Source organism: Otolemur garnettii, unplaced genomic scaffold, assembly GCF_000181295.1.
Source record: "Otolemur garnettii isolate 467f Iridium unplaced genomic scaffold, OtoGar3 scaffold00122, whole genome shotgun sequence".
In the NCBI taxonomy this organism is placed as follows: domain Eukaryota; kingdom Metazoa; phylum Chordata; class Mammalia; order Primates; family Galagidae; genus Otolemur; species Otolemur garnettii.
Window position 1 is genome coordinate 3762370 of NW_003852517.1, and position 19811 is coordinate 3782180.

A 19811-nucleotide genomic window follows, 5' to 3' on the forward strand; every position below is an offset into this window, starting at 1 on the left:
AAATGAACCAAAATGTAATGACCAAAAGGGAGTGGTGTTGGGCTGAGGTTGGACTGAGAGTTGGGTGTTATTTAACATAATTATGGTAATTTGAAAACATTTATAAATACCATTGGGATGGTGATAGAATACAAAAGGGCCTGTAGGTGTTAGAAATGGGTCCGGTTACTAAAATGAGATTCCATCTCACAGAAAACAAGTTTTAAAGTAGAATCCATTGAACTAGGTTCTCCCTGAAAAGCAGATTCTTAGAGACATGCAACTGGCAGCTCGGTAGCCTCTTTCCACATGTTGCTACTGACCACTTGCGATGGGGTTGGTGCAAATCAAAATGCACTGTGCTGTAAGGGTGAAACACACCCCCGAGTCTTGAAACTATGAATAATAAGACTGTACTATCTCATAAATAATTTAAAAATATTGATTGCATGTCAAAATGGTAGTATTTTGTATATATTAGGTTAAATAAAATATATTAAAATTAATTTCATAAAATTTATGTCTTTTTACTTTTTTAATGTGGCTACTGGAAAATCTAAAACTGCATGTGTGACTCTCGCTATGTTCTCACCGGACCACGCAGCTCTGGTCTCCAGACCGGGGAGGGTGTCTGTCTATGTCTGTTGGTCTCCGTCTGTTTCTCTTTCATTCACAATAGTGTTTGAGGAAGCTTTTTCCTCTTGTTATGTCTCTTGAGAAACATGTAGGGAAGGATCACAGGGAATACTGAGGGACGAGACCACCAAGTGCTGATAAGAAGAGAGCCCAACTCTTCTGGAACCCCTCTTAGAGTCTTTGACAGGAGGGGAAGAGAATAAATGAATTGATGAATAAATTCCCTGATTTACTGCCCACATCTGATCCTGATCTAGAACCCAGAGAATTATATTGAACAAATGTGAGGAATTGGGAGTCACGGAGCTTTGAGGTACATGGTCTTCATCAGAGGGGAATCTTACTTCCTGACTTGTGCCTTCTCCCTCCATGAGTCCCAGAAAGGAACCTCCCACACTCAGCCTCATACGGAGTCTGTCAGTGCTGAACTGGACAAGCATGGGGATGTCCGTGCTATTCACCAGTGACAGTGCCCTGTCCCACACCCCACAGAGATGGGCACGGGGCGACGCGACTGTGGCTGCCAGCTCAGGAGTGTAAGTTTTGTTCAGTATTTTGACTGTTCCTAGCCCTGCTTAACTAGTAAGCCCCACTTTCATTCTAAAACATTTGCTAATCGGCCAGTAGAACTTTGTATGTGCCAAGAGCCTGAGCTTTCTGGAAGTCAGAAGTATATACTTTACGTTTGAGGGAAGTTACTTGCACAGGGAAGTGTAGGACAATGAGGTCCAGTAGAACTTTCTGCAGCAACAGGAATGCTCTACAGCAGAGCCATCCAACATGGTAGTCACTAGTCATATGTGGCTACTGAGCATGTGAAATTTGGCTAACGTGACAAAGGAACTGAATTTTAATTAAACTTAAATGTAACTAGCAACACATGAGTGACGGGTAGTACATTGGCCATCCCAATTCTAGTAATTGCCCTGCACACAGAGAACACAGAGAGCTGTGTTATAGGACACTGGATGGCTCTCCAGTTGCTATCTAGCTCGAGAGGGCTACACGGAGGTTCTCTTCCAATCTCCTGTATCCTTCCTCTGATCATGCAAAGCATGCTGTGCATTTATTTATTTTATCCTTTTCCCAAAAAATATCTGAGGTAGCTAATTGGTCCTGTTCACATAAATGGGGCTGGGACTGTCAAAAAGTTTGCAATGTATGGATGTTACGTAGGAGTGGACTTTCATCACAGGACTTACCCTGGACCATAGTCATTCTGACTGCATGGAGGTTGAGAATGCGAATAGATTTCACAGAGATCAAAATAGAAGTAACTGTGGAGTGCTGGGGACTGGGAATTGGGATGCTTGGTCCAAGTGCTGAGCACTGCAATTAGCTTCGTAACTTTGGATAGATCACTCATCCTCTCAGAGCCTCATTACAAATTCTTCATAATTTGTAAAACCTTTCTTAGCCTAGCAGGTGTCCTCAAACTATGGCCTGTGGGCCACATGCAGCCTGCCTAGGACATTTATCCAGCCTGCTGGGTGTTTTTGCCGCCACTGCCTGTCCTGCTTAGCAGCCCCGACTCGTCCTGGGGCCCACAGTCTGGCCCTCCAATGGTCTGAGGGACAGTGAACTGGCCCCCTGTTTAAAAAGTTTGAGGACCCCTGGTTAAGAGGATGAGGGAAGAAGGTGGTCGACTGCTTTGCAACCAGTAAAATCCTGAATCAGTATTATCATCATCTTATGACCGATGAACATGCACACCAGGCAATGCTGATGATGCCACTGCAGTCCCCAGGGGACCGTAAAACTTGTCGGGAGCAACTGAAGTATCTGAACTTATCAATGATCTTAAGAAAATGGGATTTAAGGAAAGCTAAGAGTTGCAGATATAGCCTTGGGGTCCACATGTTTGTTGTAAGCATGTAAAAATTTTGCATTTTAAGTGAGATGATACCCTTTTAAAAAGCCAAAAACATCTTGGACATTGATGACCTTCTTATAGCAGGATGCCAATGTTGTTTTTGGTCTCCACATTTGTGTTTATAATTAAGTTGATTTTAAGGTACAGAAGCTTAATTTATAAGTAATTCATTTGCTCCATGTGGATGGAGCAGTGGAAGAGTTTGCGGTAGGTGAAATACTAGGAAAATGGTGGGAGAACTGTCTTCATGTGGGACACTATGGGGCATGGACACTGAATTCAAAAGGACGTGTGTCAAAACAGTCAGTACCCTTCACATTGCAAACCATAGCTTAGATTTAGCAAAGCATCATCCAATACATTAATGTTATTGTAGACACTATAAATTTTATAGTTTTACTTGTATTTAATTTGTAATTTTATTTTAGTTTAATAATGTGTAAGAGCTATATGCATAACAAATTTACTTGGTGTTACGTTTAAGCATATTTAAGAATGTTTACAACAGGCTCAGTGCCTATAGCTCAGAGGCTAGGACACTAGCCACATACACCAGAGCCAGCAGGTTCAAATCCAGCCCGGGCCTGCCAGCCAAACAACAATGACAACTCCAACCAAAAAATAGCTGGGCTTCTGGAGGGTGCTGTAGTCTCAGCTACTTGTGAGGCTGAGGCAAGAGAATTGCTTAAGCCCAAGAACTTGAGGTTGCTGTGAGCTGTGATGCCATAGCATTCTACTGAGGGCAACATAATGAGAGTCCATCTCAAAAAAAAAAAATAGAATGTTTATAACAAAATAATTTTTCATATTATTAATCCATTACTAAATCTTATAATAAAAAATAACCACAGAGTTCCTCCCACTGGGAAGGTCTGTGAGGAGTATTTTTTTTTCCTTCATATGGGTATATACCTTAAAATATATGCGTGCTCGTGAGGTCAGAAAACCTGACCTCAAGCATTAGTTTATTGTTTTGTTATGGAAAACACATATTTATGAACTTCTGTTTCTATAAATTGGTATGATAATAGCTACCTCACAGTGTTCACAGTGTAACTGTAGAGACAGATGAATAAACGAAGGAGAAACTTGATAAAGTGAAGCGCCATGTGAGTCGTGTATGTGCCATGGATAACTCCTGCAGCTGCACATAAACCACACCACCACATTTCAACAGGTATGGAAGCCTGAAGAGTATGTGGCTGGTACAGAGCGATCAAGACCCTGCTGAAGTTGGGCTGGCATTGTTAAGATGTTGCTTCACAAAAATCACGCGCGCACAAATTATGCATCATGAACACGTTTTCTTCCTCTTTGTTTTCTGCTTCCTAGAATATCAGGACAACTTAGAATTTCAATGATTTCATTGCAAGAAGTCAATATTTAAATTCAGGAGGTTGTCACGAAGTCTCAGGAGTTCACTGACAACAGTCAGGTCTCCTTACGATCCTTCCCATCCCAAGCTCATGCCTGGTAGAAATGTCTGCCTGTACTCAGCTCTTTCAACTCCGAGCCTAGTGTCCTTGTGGGTCCTCCAAACTATATTGCTTATTTATTATTTCTTTTTATAACTTACCCTAGCCTTTATAATTTTTCTGTTTGTTCATAACCACCCATGGCACTGTGAGTCTGAATAGGACAATCTTGCTCTTGACTTTCTATGAGGCTCTATTTAAATTTCTTGATGTTAGATTTTAAGGCTTTCTAGGGATGAAATAAGTTCTTCAATTTTATTCACACACTTCACAGCATTAAGTGAAATATAGATGCTTACTAGAGACTCTGTGAAGTTAATTAAGTTGGTTGACGTCAAAGGACAAACAAATTGTAAGTTTTCTTCATTACGTGAGCAATTTCTGTAAGAACGATGAGCTCTTACGGACAGGTGACATATAACCAAAGGTCTATGGACCAAATTGGAATCTTTGAAGGGCCTCTGAAGTCATCAAGTAGGGACAGACTTTGTGCCATGAACTTTCCTTTTTTGCATACAGATCTGAGAAACCTAAGAGATAACAGAGGTATGGGAACACAAGGACAGGTGGGCACAGTGAGCTTGGTATTCCCATAGGAGGAAGATAGATACTAATTTGCACATGGGGAAGGAAAAAATGCGAATCCATGTGTATAGCAGCAAATAAACAAAGTTATCATTTTTGAGGTTTGGGCAGACGTATGATACACAAGTTTGTCTCACATTTCCCCTAAGTGACATCATCACCAATTACGTCTGTACTTCCTACTTTTTGTATCAAGAAGACTCGTGTATGGAGAACTTTTCTGGCTTTCTAGGTACAGACCTCCATTCGGATGATCTCAGACGAGACTTAGTCTGCAGCGTGTGAAACAATGTGAGGAGCGGCCTACAACAGAAACCACAGTATAAAGAAGACACAATAGGAAACCGAGAGAAGAGTTTTTTTTTTTTAATTATTCCTTCATATTCAAACTTCACAAACAGTGTGAACTTGTACAATACCTCGGAAAGTGAAACTTACAAAAAAAGTGCTGGTAACATTTAAAAAAAAACAACAAAAACCCCAAAAAACAAACATCATTCTTAGCAACATCAATTACTCTTCCACACAAAACAGAAACCTTGTAAAATTTATTTTCGTATTTTTAAGGCGTAATACTTCCGTATAAAGTATATGCAAGAGATAAAACTTCACAGTATTCCAAAATGTCACAATAATAATAATAATAATATAGAATAATGAAGCGCTACAGTTAATTTTTCTTTTTTTGAATGTTTTTTTTTCCTGTTTAAATAACAAATACAAGTCACAGGTAAATATACGTGAGAAAAATACGAGGCTAATATTAAATGGCAGGTAAGGATACTCTCACTGTAAGAAAAAACTGGCAGGATGTGTGTATTTAGTCTATATTTTAAAGCACTTGATAGAAAAAGGCGTATGCAAGGTTTTTCAAAACAATTTTTCTGTTTGTTTGTTTGATAACTGACAACGATTTAAGAGTATAATGAGAAAAAAAAAAGGAACAAACTCCCTCTCAAAACTATTGACCTGCTCATCCCAAACCATGTATGTTGATGGATGGATGTGTGTGTTTGTGTATACGTGGATTTTCCGGCACAGAGTGATTCAAGCAGTGTTCCATGCCCACCTGCAAAGACTGGAGGGTAGAGTCTCTGTAGTCATTCAGCCCAGTTTCCTCTTGGAAAAATTAATCTTTCAATTTAAAGCTCTCTTTTTTCCTTGCCTCTCCCTTTTTCCAAACTCTTCCCCAATTCCCAGGTCTTTGGTCTGAAAAGACAGTCTAGTTAGAAAAAATTGCCCTCCATTCAAAATTCACTGGGAAATGGCAACAAAACAAGGACACCCACATAGACATTGGAAATACCACTTGGACGAATGAATATGGTTGTGCATGCACTTGTGCATGTGTGTTTGTGTGTGTGTGTTTTAGGTCTAAATATACAGTGTGTCTGTGTGTGTGTACACAGTAGCAATTGCAAAAAAGGGACCATATTCCTTTCCATACTAAGAGACAATGTGATAAGAAACATTTCTGTGCAGAGAAAAGGGTTTCTACGAATCTTATCACAACACTGTGGCGGGAAAATCAGGAAATGGGTTCACCTTTCAGCAGTCACCACAGTAAACTTCATTGAAAACACACATGCCAGATGTCTGGTCTGGGCACATGTGTATGTTAACAGCTAGCCATTCAGCCAACAGGTAACAGAAAGACAGCAGATAGCAAAACACGTCAATAAGGTGCTCAAAGAAAAAAGTGGCCCCCATTTCTCAAACGGACGGCCACATTAAGGTGCTTCAAAAAGTTTTTTTTTTTTTTTTCAGTTTTTATTTCAAACATTAAGAGAGTACTGATTTGCACATGGTAGTACTGAGTCAGGCCAAGGGTTTTGAGATTTCTGACATCTTCCACTGAAAAGGGCTTTCACTGTAGTTGTTTTGTTCAGTTTGTGGTGGTGGGTCACTTGAGTCTAAAAATGTTTTCAATAGCCAAAAACTGAAATCAAATGAACATGACTAAAAGAAATAACTGATGAAATGGTAGAGAACATTACTGCATTCCCATTGGATCAAGATGGTTTCGCCCATTTTTCCTCTTCGACTAACACCGTTCCTTTTTTCTTTGTTACAATCCATTCTTTGTGAACATACAGAAATGACCAAAGTCACTGCAAGTGGCTGTTTTTATTTTTTGTGATCTGTTGCAAGAGTCCAACCTTGTTTCCTCTGCTGCTGTTTGTGTAGCATCTGGGTTTGTAATGAGCATCTGGATTTGTAATGAGCATCTGATTTCGTCATGTGCATGTGTGTATATATGCACATATACACACCTATACATGTATAATATATACACTATATATATGTGGATACATATAGGAAGTGTGTATACATTTATACATCATATAGTGTATATTGTTTCAACTGGAGATAAACTGAACTGGGTTCAGACACTAGCACTTTTGTCTTTCCCCTGCCCCCCTGTATATTTTAAACAGTCTGGAGCTTTGATTTATTTTTTAAAGTGCATTTTCAATGCAGAATGACTGTAATCCACTGATTCCTTGGAAAACGTTTTTGATGAGAAAAATCTGACGATTCTCAGCCCCAAGCAAGAGAAACCTGGGTTTGGTCGTGCCAGGGGCTGACGTGGCAGTGCCAGGCTTGTGCCTGAGTGATTACTGGGCATTCTGGACTCCGGGCACCTTAGCAGCAGCAGCACCTTTATGAGAAGGTGGAGAGAGAAAAGGAAGAAGGAAGGAAAGCTTGGGTGAGGAGCAATGAGTCTGTTGTGTGTTTACCTATTAGAGTAGCTAACTTCTTCTGTAATGGGTTTGTGCGGTCCCCGCTCGGCTTCAGTTAAGAGATGCCACTCAGTCCCTTCCCCACTAACTGACACCAACCTCACCGTGGCCCCGCGTGCTCAAACATGACCCATACGTCCCCCTTCACGAAGCTGACTTTGCGTCAGTTTCCTGTGGGTATATGAGTGCCAGCATTGAGTAGGAATAAGGCACCAGAGAAAGCAAAATGTTACAAAAAAATGCAAAACCCCGTTTCAAAGAGCCGCTCCCGTTGCCCCATTAAAATATTGCATGTGATACCATTCGTTTGTGTGTATTTAAAGTGTGTCAAATACAGTCTCTGAAAGGAACTCGAGGCCCTTCAGCACCAGAGATCTTTAGGAATGCACCCTTTGTCTAAACGTGCCCATGCCCCCCACCCCCATGCCCCACCCACACCACAAGCAAAAGCACCAGATTAGGAGAACAAGGCTGCTTGCCATTGCTCGCCTCAATTTTGATAAAATCAAAGAAGTCTATGAAAGAGGACGTTCAGGAGTGCTCTGAAATCACTGGATTTCGGCTGTTGTGTATCTAGTTACTTGATGCTTTACACGTCCAAACAGAGTCTGGAAGGGGTTGAAATGTCGTGTTTAATGTTTAGGGGGAATGTGCTAAACAAAAATTACTTCTCAAGTGATGCCCAAGTCTTCCACTAACAATTCAACCTCCTCCCTCTTTTTTTATTTTTAAAACATTGTAAAAAGGAAGAGGTTTGTCTAACTATAAAAGGGAAAAAATGAAGGCACATGATTTTATTCGGTCCCACAATCCTTAAGAAAAATGGTATCTTGTAGGGTGTGTGTGTGTGTGTGTGCATGTGCGCTCTTGCACGTGAAATGGTGTCTAAGAGGCCATTGGGGCAGGAGCCCGAGGGAAGTTGGGAAGGGGGAACAAGAGAGAATTTTGAGACAGAGAGAAGAAAGGAGAAAGGAGGAGATGGAGGCCTCACTTCAGCTTTCTTTCATTGACAGTCTCAAGATTTGGCTGCTTTAGAGTCCAGAAAGGAGTTCGTTTGTCTTGGTCTACAAAGTGCCCCAGTTAAATATCTCCAGTTAATCATGTTACAGCTTTTGGTGTTTCCCTTTTCCCTTCCCTCCAGCCAAATGATTTTTAAAAAAATATCACAGTTTTTAAAAATTATTTTTTCAATGTTGAAAAAATATGGAAAAGCTATTGAACAGCCGTAGGGCACTCTGCCTCTCCATCTTCACAGTGAGCAGAAGGATGAATATTCTGCAAAATCACAGCTGAGGTGGGCAAGATCCCTTGTGCTCAGTGGTCCCTTGCCCTACCTTCCTGAGGGCAGGGGTGCCCTCACACCACTGCCACCTCTGTCATTTGGATCCCTGGCCTCTGCCCCCACTCCCATCCACAGAACGTGGGCTGCTGAGAAAGGCAGAGCCACTCCACAGAACGATGACAGTGACAGGAGGGTCTTGGAAGCAGAAAGAGGAGGAGGGGGAGGCTCGCTCTCCTCCGGCAGTGTTAGCAGTGCGCTCTCTCGGCAGCCTGGGGTCTCCGGGTGGGGAAACGTGGTTGCCCACGGAGAGGCTGAAGTCCCACTCACATTTTACTTCATGAGACCTCAGCTCTCAGGCTCACCACCTTTCTGCCTTTCTTTGCATCAGAGTCGGTCCCCAGTCTCCGAAGGCCGTGACCCAAGATAGAGAGGCAGAGCCTGGCTGTGACGTACAAAAGAAGGGCTACGGACAGCAGGATTTCAGAAACAAATTTAACTTTGGTTTTCCTACTTTCTCAAACCATAAAAATTAAAGCAGGGCTTCGGTGGCTTCGATCGTCTGACAGCTGTTCTATTTTTCTCATTTGGCAAGGCTAAGGCGGGGGGGAGAGAAAAGGGGCTTCCCATAATTGGTTGAAGACACAGGGTGGTAAAAATGCTTCCACACTTAAACTCACAGTCCAGTGTTTTTGACATTTCATAAATAGCTTTTTTTTTTCTCTAAAAAAAAGAATAAAACAAGAACAATCCCTTTACTTACTCATCTGAAACAAAATAAACAGCAGTGGGTACAAACTTCTTCTTGTAACAATTACAAAAAACAACAATATAATCCCAACTTTTTAACACGCATCTTGAATCAGTTATTTTTTTTTAACCTCAAAACTGCAGCATATCCTTAAGGGCAAACTTTTCGATTAGTTTTTTTCTTTTTTTTTTTTTAAATAATGTCTTCACCAAAAAAACAGTCTTGTACCAATAAAATGCATTCAAAAATAGAAAATATTACACAACAAAAATATGTATCCTTCCTTTCCAAAAAAGATTCTTCACAAAAAAATGTAGAAAAAATTCCAACAATTTTTTTTCCTCTCCTAAACATTAACTTTCAGTCTAGGGCACAATTATTTATTGATTTAAATGTCTGTTTTTGCATAAAACATGGAAGATGCAAAACATTTACTGTATTAGGATTGTAAAGTTACATCCACTCCCACCCCTAATCGAAAACAAAACAAAACCAGAAAAACCCAGCAAGCATTCAACAAATGGGAGATAGCCACTTGGCTAGGAAAAATATCTCTGTTCTTCTGTGACTGTGCATTTATGAGTTAGGTGGCCCTGTATTAGGGAATGCTGAAGAAGGGAGATCAGGCTGGATTCAAGAGCTTCTTTAGCATGTGTGGGTGCCAAGGAGTCATTTCTAGTCCCCACATTGTGGGGCCATCCTTTCTAAATCCTCACGAGAAGAGAAACATGTGAGGTAGCATGTGGACAGTCAGAGGCCCGGTGTGTGTCCCTGGTGTACTGACACAGACACCTTTACAAACCATTTTCTCCAGCACAGCACAAATGTATGTCTATATCTTTTAGTTTTCATTTTTTCTTCAAATGGAGCTCAAGCATAGGGCAAAAGGTAATGTAGAGCTCCAGTGGAATAAAGAAGGTTAGGGCTACTTCCTGCAGACTTTCTTCTATATTCTCGCTGCTGGGGCAATAGTTGGAATAAGGACAACATCTCTGATCTCAAAGGAATGCCCTACTGTCTCCAGCCCCATTGAACCCAGATACCTTTTCTATTTTCAGCATTGCAGCTTACACTAGATACTCCCCCCACTTGATTTACTTCTCTCTCACGTGGGATGTAGTCTGTATGAGTCTCAGGACAGATACGTTTTTTTTCATAGCTTTTCCCCACCCTCATTTTTTATTTGCTTACTGGTTTTTTCTTCATGGTTTTTGTTTTGTTTTGTTTCTGATTTTTTAAACAGCGAAATGTGTCCAATTTTATTTCCAGTGCATTAAACAAATTTTAAATTAAAAGAAGAAATAAAAACTTTTTCCCCATCCTTCTAAAGGAAATGACTGATAAAAGTACAATATAATAAATTCAGGCATTGCCAAAAATAGCATGATGTGCAACCTCAATTACATCAAAGGAAAAAAAAAACAGACCAACAAGAATCATAGAACATAAGCATGAAGGAGCCAAGATTATATATTCCCAACTATGGTATGATTGGCAAGCACTGGTTAAGAAATAGGTAAGGCTACTCTTACATTTCTAACTAGACGTAGTGAACCACTGCTCTTCTGTCTTTTCCCTCAACTCAATCTTTCACTCACTAGTTCCTTATATCTTTAAAATGAACAAATTTGTTTTTATATTTTTGGTCTACAGTAGAATTACATATTAATAATATAATAAAAAGATATTTCATTAACAGATTGGTACTGCATCCGTGTGGGGACAATAGGAAAAAAAGGATTCAAATAGACACAGCAAATGGACTCTATTCTTATAAAAATAACAAGTATCATAGAAATTATAATCGGGGTAACAGATTAAAATGAAAACAGGTGCAGAAAGATGTATTTTGGATAGCACAAACTCCTGACAAGCTAGGCCCGACTGCAGCCTCCACGCCTTTCCCAGGATTTCCACCTTTCCACGGCCTCACTGAAAATTCAGATGGAAATGGAAACAAAATGGAGATCAAGTGGACAGGCGGGTTAGCCAGCCAAAGCTTCCAAGTTATATCATCGACCAGTCAAGACCAGTTGCACAGCAATTGAGAAACCGGCTAGACACAGGGGAGCTGCTAATGGTATCAGTTTTTAATTTTGGAAGAGTCCCCAGCCCCACTGATCAAGAGAGAAACCAAGGAACCAAATCATTTTCTTTTCTGGTAACATAAGATCTATGAGATGAAATAGTCTGACAGAGAGGATGTGGTGGTGAGGTGGGAAAGGAAAGAGAGGGGAGAAACAGGCAAACTTTGGGCACCATCTCTCTTTGCTTTCTGCAACACCTTGGTTTCCTCCTCTTTTTGAGCATCCTTCTGGGTTAGTGACAGGCCCAGTGTCATCTCAGTAGGTAGGGGTCAACTCAGCCGCGACTGGACATCCATGCTTACTGCCCTCTCATCCATGTGTACTGGCCTCTCAAAGGGTGGGTAGCTTTGGGGGATCCCCACCCCTGCCACCCACTGCCCCCTGGTCTTGATGAAGGGTGCAAAGCTATTGTGGTAGGAACTCTGTTTACATTAACTGTCTCTAAGTGAGGGTTAACTCACAATGATGGTTCAGTGTGTGTTGGGGGGGGGAGTGAAGGGAAAGGATTGAGCTTGGTAACCAAAGTTTTCCTCCAGAAAAAAAGAAGAGGAAGAAGAAGAAGAAGAAGAAATGGCATCAGTCAGAAAATACTGCTTTTGGTTTCTTTTAACTTCAAGCTGTCCTTGGTTTTTCTCTCATTCAGTTGCTCCAGTTTAAAGGAGAGTTTAGAATCTAGTGCAAATATCATCAAATCACAGCATTCCAGGAGCAATATCCTATCCCTTCATCCTAAGTGGATACTATCCCTTCAGACCTCCTCAGAAGACTGGGGGCAATGGTCCAGAAAAGCATAAAACTGAATAAATTATTAATCTAGTACTCACTACAACAAGAAAGGCACTATCACAACAGATCAGCCTCCAAGCATTTTCCTTGCCATGGGCATGGGCGTTTCAACCACTCCAACAATCACAACAAAATCCAGACTGTGGCTTTTTCAATGCTTCAATTCACTGGCTAGTCATCTAACTCCCCCACTAGCCATTGCTGCTGGCTCTGGCCGCGCAGAGCCTGGTCTGCATTGTGTATGGGACGCCCTGTGTTTCACCAAGGACCCTCGTTTGACTCTAAATGATTTAGCTCACTCTCTTCCTTGGAAGTTTCTTTCTCTCCATCAGTCTCCAGGTCATGACTCCATTAAAGATAGTTTACAGTGTCAAGTACTATTATTTATTTTTCCCTATTTTTAAACCTCTGATCAAACCCTAAGTTCAGTACCTCCTCTAACAGCAAGGTCTCCTGTAAATACCACTGTGAGCAGAAGGAAAACCAAAGTGTCATCCCTCAACTACCAAAGCACATCCCGAGAGCCTGCTGTATGTAGTACTTTTGTCCGGGAGAAACTGGGCTCAGAAGATTAGTATCTTTGGTGACAGAACTGGAGTAGGTATGCAAGTTTCAAGGAAGAAGCCTCCCAAAGCCTCAAGAGAAATATCCTAGCACAATTACTGTGAATGTATTTTAAAAGGCCAATCACTTCTTCTTAACAGCTTCAGTTTGGGGCTTACCCAAGACATTTCTAAGTACCTGTTAAGTCTTTTGAATTTATAGTTTCTTATTTAAAATAGAGATAATGCTTTAAGCTTAAGGGATTGCTTATGTTAGTTTTGTAAGCTCTTTTCTTTCTTTTTTTTTTTTTAACGTGGAATAGCAGACGTGGACGGATACTAAAGCAGAGAGAAAAAGAGACGGGTATCAATGCTGTCATCTCAGCAAAGAGGACTCAACTGAGAGGCCTGAAATTCAACATTAGCTGTGTATATGGGTTGTGATCTTTCCTACTAAACCAGAATCTTCAAAGCTATCACCTGGGATTCTGGAAGAGCCCTTCAGTATCTCCACTCTTGTGTCACTATTCCCCATATAATAGATTGCTTTTCCTGTGATGCAAGATTCTTTTCTGAACAGTTACTAAAGAGCTGTCAAACTCTAAGATTTAAAAAGGCAATAAAAATAAATTCAACAAAGAAAAGTTAGGGAAGAAAAAAACCTTCAAAACTAACCTTTCAGGCACTAGTAAGATCTTCTGTTTAATAAGGATAGTCTATCACGGAGCTGCCTGGAGGTTCTGATCAGTTTTCTGCCCTCTCCTCCAGTTTCAAAGTTGGACTAGCTTGTTTCAGAATAAAATTTTCCCCTCACTGGCTTTCAGTGTTTATTGCACTCTTCCCTTACTGTCGTCTTAAAGGACTTTACCACACGCCTGGCCTTCCTCTTTGGTTAGCCTGATCTCGGTTTCAGGGATGGAAAAGCATGCTCAGGCTGAAAGGATTTCTCCAACATGGACAAGGCTATGGTTTTTGAAGGAGCACATACCAATGCCCTCTGTCACGCTGAAATGTGCACCAGCCAGGGGCTCTGTGGTGGCGGCCAAGGGGAAGACTCCGTCTCCTCTCAGTTTGCTTCCTCAATATCACAACTTCTACTGAAAGCTTAGTTGGAAACAACATTGGGTAAACTTCTTAAACATCCTCCATTTACTGTACCAACTCAGATTCTTTACAATAAAAAAATAGGTCCTATCAGTAGGGCAGTGTCTGGGCCTGCTCAAGAATTGGTAGAGTCTACAGATTCTCACCAACCTTGGTAAGACCAAGCAGGATGGAAATAAATCTGTTTCTGTGATGCTACTGGTTTTATAACTTGCCTTTTTCTTTCCCATACCTAAGACACACTCTCCCGACACAAGTAAATACATTTCAGTAGTGCAATGCAGTGCAGTCATATTTAGTGCAAAAAAAAAAAAAAAAAAAAAAAGCCCCATTATAGACCCAAAGCTCAACCCTAGACAGCTCTTACAAAGGTTACCAGTGCTACAAAAGTGGGAAATTCAGTCTCCATCTCACGCTTCTGTGAGTCATCTCTATTGTTGCCCCTGTTTGTTTTAGCTCAAAGGAGAGAAACTAGTATGCACCTATGTATTATTCTGTAAAACATTAAGCCAATAGGCAGAAAATAAAGGGAAGTAGTCGAGTTAAAACCAGGGGTATTACTTAAAAGAGGAAAATAGCTATTTAATGCAAAGGTCAGTAGTGGTTTTTATTTAATGGTTTTCATCATGTCAAATGGCTCCAATGCTAAAGTGAATGGGGACAGAAAAAGATAAAGCTTTCCTGTTTCCCAAAACACAGTCCTAAATTTAACAGTGCTGGGCTCTTATTTTTGAATAGTGCAATCAGCTATTCCTCGAGGGCTACAGGCAGCAGCCACCTTACATAACATAAATAGGTACATGAGGGCCACTCACTTTTCTACATTGACCACTTTTCCCTCACTTAGTATCACTCCTATTCACTTTTTTTTTTTCTGACTACACACACAGATATACATACACATACACAGGCCCCTCTCAGAATGATAGATTGAAACTGGTACAAATAGCTCAATGACACACTCACACAAAAAGTATAATTATTAAATATAAAAGTGAATTATTACACCAATATTCAGAGTCTGTGTTGTACCTCTTCTTGTGGGAACATTCAGAATGGGATTTCTTATGGAGTTTACTTCTTTCTTAAGATTAATTTAGAATTAGTTTGGGAGGTGGCAATATTGAGCGATTCTGGAGAAATGATTTGCATTCAATGATCCTCAAGAATCTGTCTCCTCAATTTGGGACTTCACTTTCCAAATGTAAATCTGCTTGTCTGCTCATACCCACACACATATGCTGAAGGTCTCAGGAGAATCAATATGTAGTTTAGAATAGATTATGGAACAAAAGAGTTTGGCACAGTGGGGGTCAGCACATGGAAATTACTTTAAAACATAAAGTTACCATAGATTTTCTCTATCATATCAGCGTCACACCTTTATTTGCCATGATGAGGAGAACTAAGAATCTCACTTTCATCTACTCTGAGAACCATAATTCTTTCCATGATAGTGCAAAAAATAATTTTAATTAGATATATGCAAATTATCCCTAATTTATGTCTCAAGAGGCTCCTCAGAAAAACTGAGGTTCAAATCGGTGGGACTAAGAAAGAAGATTAAATGCTGAAAATACTCTTGAGAATTTTTTCCTGCAAATCTACAGCTGGCTCCAAACTGAGAAGTGTCTCAAGGAGAGAAAGGGGAGAGTAACCAGCCTTGTTTTTCAGATTCCCCTAACTGGGAACATACACAAAGCACTTCAGACTACAACAAAATCTTATCTGAAACTTTAAGTACTATTTTGTTTTCAGTTACCCTTCTGCATACTCCTCATGTGCCAGAGAGAGCAGGTTAGGTACAGCAGCAGTCAAGGGTCTCTACAACGTCTTTCGATTGTTTGATAGCATTGAGAGAAGTCTTTAATCACAGAGGCATAGTTAGTTCACCTATTATCAGAACTATAACATGAGAGACAGGCAAGGATGACAAGAGATGAGTGGTGCTAACTTTCTCTGGTAACCCTGAGAATTGGCTTTGGGAATCCAGAATTGTATCCATTTTAGTCCCATCTCATTGTCCTGTTCCCTCTCTTTGTTTTTCCTCTGTTCACTTAATTGAAGTTGCAATTATATTAAAGATTGAGCCAAGAACGTCAATTACAGCACAAAAGACAGGTTACAAAAAGATGGTCAGGCTGTCTGTAAATTGAGTTGAGTTGAAAACATTATGCCTTCAAATGAAATACTACAATTTCCTCTTTTAATTTTTTTAAGTTTCTAATTTGGTTTTTTCCCCTTCTTTTGTAGGGGAAAGGGTCTGGATGGGTGAAGTACTAGCAATGTGGTGTCAATCTCTCTTTGTTACTATTGCCTCCAGCATGTGTGTGTGGGGGGAGTGCTAGGAAGCCACGGGGAAGAGGAAGTCTCCCTATTTCAGACCTCATGAACACACACAATCTTGAAACGAATAGAAAAGAAATACCTACAATTATAAAAATCCATAGATTGATTCTGGCATTTTAGCAGCACCCCTTCTTTTCTTCTGGGTATTCTTCACTAGATATTAATAAGAAACACCCAAAGAGGCATTTAATCAAAATAATTTATACTCAGCCTTATTTCAAAAAAAGATTTCAGGAGGCAATAAGAATTTGTAGTATAAAATGCATGACCTTCACCTGCAATCAATTTCTATTCTTTGGCCCCAAACCTGTGAATTTAAGCAAATAGGGTTTCTTTCTCAAGAAACAGTTTTTACCTTAACCAGTCTATCCTCAAAGTGCAGAGAGAATTTCTCTCTTCAAAGCTCTCAAGTGCTATTGGAAGAGGAAGATACAATTTTCATTAAGGAAAGACTCTGTAATGGTAGGATGGAAGGCTTCTCTTTCTGAGAGGGAAATAAATATGGTAAGGCCCATAGACAGGATCACATTAAAGAATAAACATCTTTTACTACCTTGAGAAGAAAGACGTAAAGAGAAACAAATAAGTCAACAAACAAACTTTACTAAAATACACATTCCTCCAGCTTCAGATTTCTAAAAAGTAGTAATTATGCTTAAATCAAGGTTTACAGATAGCAAACAACTGTTTTAATGTGTAAAAGTATTATCCCTTTGCTTTACCATGTTTCACTTTCTTTGAAGGAATTGCATCTATGCACACTTGTCCTAAAGTTCAGTGCAGAAAATAAAACTCGTTTGCTACCAGCCTCAATCTCAGAACATTTCCTAAACTATATTTGCAAATTCTGTAACTACGTAAATGAGATGCAGACTTTCTGAAATGCATTGTGTGGGGGGGTGGGGAAATTGGAGGAAGCAAGCTTTTCATGGAGAAAAGAAGAAGAAAAAAAAACCCTTCCTATCCTCCCGAATCTATACTATAGTGTTTCTGACTATTATCTTGCTGCGTTAGTTAGCATTAGGGCTACTGGTGCTCCTGACAGCTGTCAGCGTGGAAAAACAGGAGGCTCATAAGCACTAAGAAATTCACACCTTGGAGTCTCTAGAATATAAAACAAGATTTACACATTAATCTGAGACTCACACAGAGGTTGTGGTGAGAAATCCTGGGTCTCTGGGTTGGGACGCTTCTTGGGGAAGTAGAAGGATCAGTGTCAAAAAGGCATCCTGGATACACTGGACCAAATGGGATCTAGCAGAACAACAGCTTCTCCTGCCCTGTGGGATGCTTTACATCAGAGTATCTTAAGATTTAAAAGTGAGTCTTTAGTTGTTTTAGAAGCCACTGTCTGAGAAGAGTACTTCAGACAAAGAGCAATTTAAGAAAAGATGCCAAAAATCAGAATGGAGAAAGGAAGAGAAAGGTAGGATTGATGGGGAGAACATTTCAAATGAAGATCACAGTCCTAAGTTATGGAAATATTGGCTTTAGGCGACCCAAGTTTCCTTCTGTCTGAGGAACAGGAAGGCTTTTGAAGTTTCCATTTCTCATTGTTCTCTGTGGTGTGAGTTGGTATTACAAATTGGTTAAGATAAAAGCTGGGTCAAGCTTCAAGTCAAATAAAAATACGTTTCTGATATTAAATGCTGATTATTTGTCAACGGGGAAAGCAAGAGCTGAACACATAGAACCAGAACCAGAGAGGACCCTAAATGTCACAGAAATCGTCTCTGTAAAAACTGAGTGGCAACGTGGCATCCCGGCAAGAGCACTGCAAGTCAAGGAAGACTGTCACAAGGTTGTTGTGAAAATGACACCATACTTTAGAAACTATGGATGTTTTCAGCCATTAGTAAACTACTGCTCAAGATTCTAAACCAATCGATAATTATTTTTGCAAAAAGGCCATAAATAGAGAAATTCTTCCTAATTTCGCCTACAATGTGTGTTAAGTGGCTTTACTTGGTTGCGAAGAGCTCACAAAGGCTTGAGAAGTTATCAAAATTGTTTTGAGATGTTACTCCTTTCTTTAGATTCCTGTAAGTCTATTATCAGATAAACATGCATTCTGGCTAAGTATTGGCAAGAGTTTTTGTCAAGACTAATGATTTTTTTCTCCCTCAGCAATGATCTACTCAAACCAAGAATTTGAACACTGTGGTATTTAGAAAAACCAGAAAACATTTTTCTCTTTATCTCTGGCCAGATGTGAAGGTGAGAGGAATTAATGACCTCAGCTAGTATAGTTGACATTTAAAACTGTGACTCGGGTACTCCCACTCTCAAAAGAAGATTGATAACTTTTAAAATCTGAAGCCAAAAGGAAGACATACTTCACTCTGCCTACGAGTCTCAAGTTTATGAATTTAGTCACTTCAGTGCTCTATAACTAAAAAAAAAAGCTTAAAGAAGGATGTTTGGAATGGAGTAGAAGAGAAATGAACAGTTAGGGGTCATAATTATTAGGGCTTGGAAGAATAGGTAATTTAAAGTAATCTTAAAGAGTACCAAGAAATAAAGGGAAAGGATTGTGAAAAAGAAAGAAGAAAATAATGAAGTTGATACAATTTGGGTATTATTGTGATCACTGGAGAAGGAATAGCCTCCCTAACAATTGCCAATTCTGTTTGTGTAGCAGAAGTACATTTAGTTGGGCAGCGCCTCTGGCTCAGTGAGTAGGACACCGGCCCCATATACCCAGGGTGGCAGGTTCAAGCCCAGCCCCGGCCAAACCACAACAAAAATATAGGCGGGTGTTGTGGCGGGCACGTGTAGTCCCAGCTACTCGGGAGGCTGAGGCAAGAGAATTGCCTAAGCCCAATAGCTGGAGGTTGCTGTGAGCTGTGACATCACAGCACTCTACCAAGGGCGACAAAGTAAGACTCTGTCTCAAAAAAAAAAAAAAAGAAAGTACATTTAGTTGAAAACTTCGGAAATAAGATTAGTAATTCTGCTATTAGACTCAATATAGCCCCTTCAAAGTAGACTAAGAGTAGGTGGTTTCTTAATGAAGACCAGGTGTCTTTATGACAGAGGAGGGTTCGGGAAGACTTGCTGGAGGGCCCAGCAGCATGGGTTGGGATTAGGAAACAAGTTTTTAGGAAAGATCAGAGGAAGGAGTTTCTAAATGCTCACACTGAGAAGCCTGAATATTGATCCAGTGTGGAAAGGTCTTTTATGTTGAGTTTTATAAAAAGCTGTTTTCGTTTTGTCCTGAATGTAGAGCGGAGGGAAGCAGACTAGTTCCAGGTACCCAGGATGGATGGATGACGAGCTTATCTAACTAGGAGGTTCTTCAGGCATTGGGTTGAAGAGCTGAGGGATGCTGAAGAAGCTCTTTATCCGAAAATACTGTCTGAAAATATTTCTTGTACAGGGAGACAGGACGCCTGATTTCTGAAGGTTCTTTGATGGCCTAGTTAAGGAGAAAGGCAGCGCATTCCCACTTTAACAGGCAAATAGAGATAATGAGGGCCCAGACCCAAGGGACACCATTTTATAAATTCCTCAGACTGAAAAATGTCTCAGATAAATATTTCTGAGTTCTATGTCTCTTAGCCTCTGTCAATGAAAGGTTCTTCAAACTCCGGTTTTAGCTTTAAAAAGCAAAAACAAAAC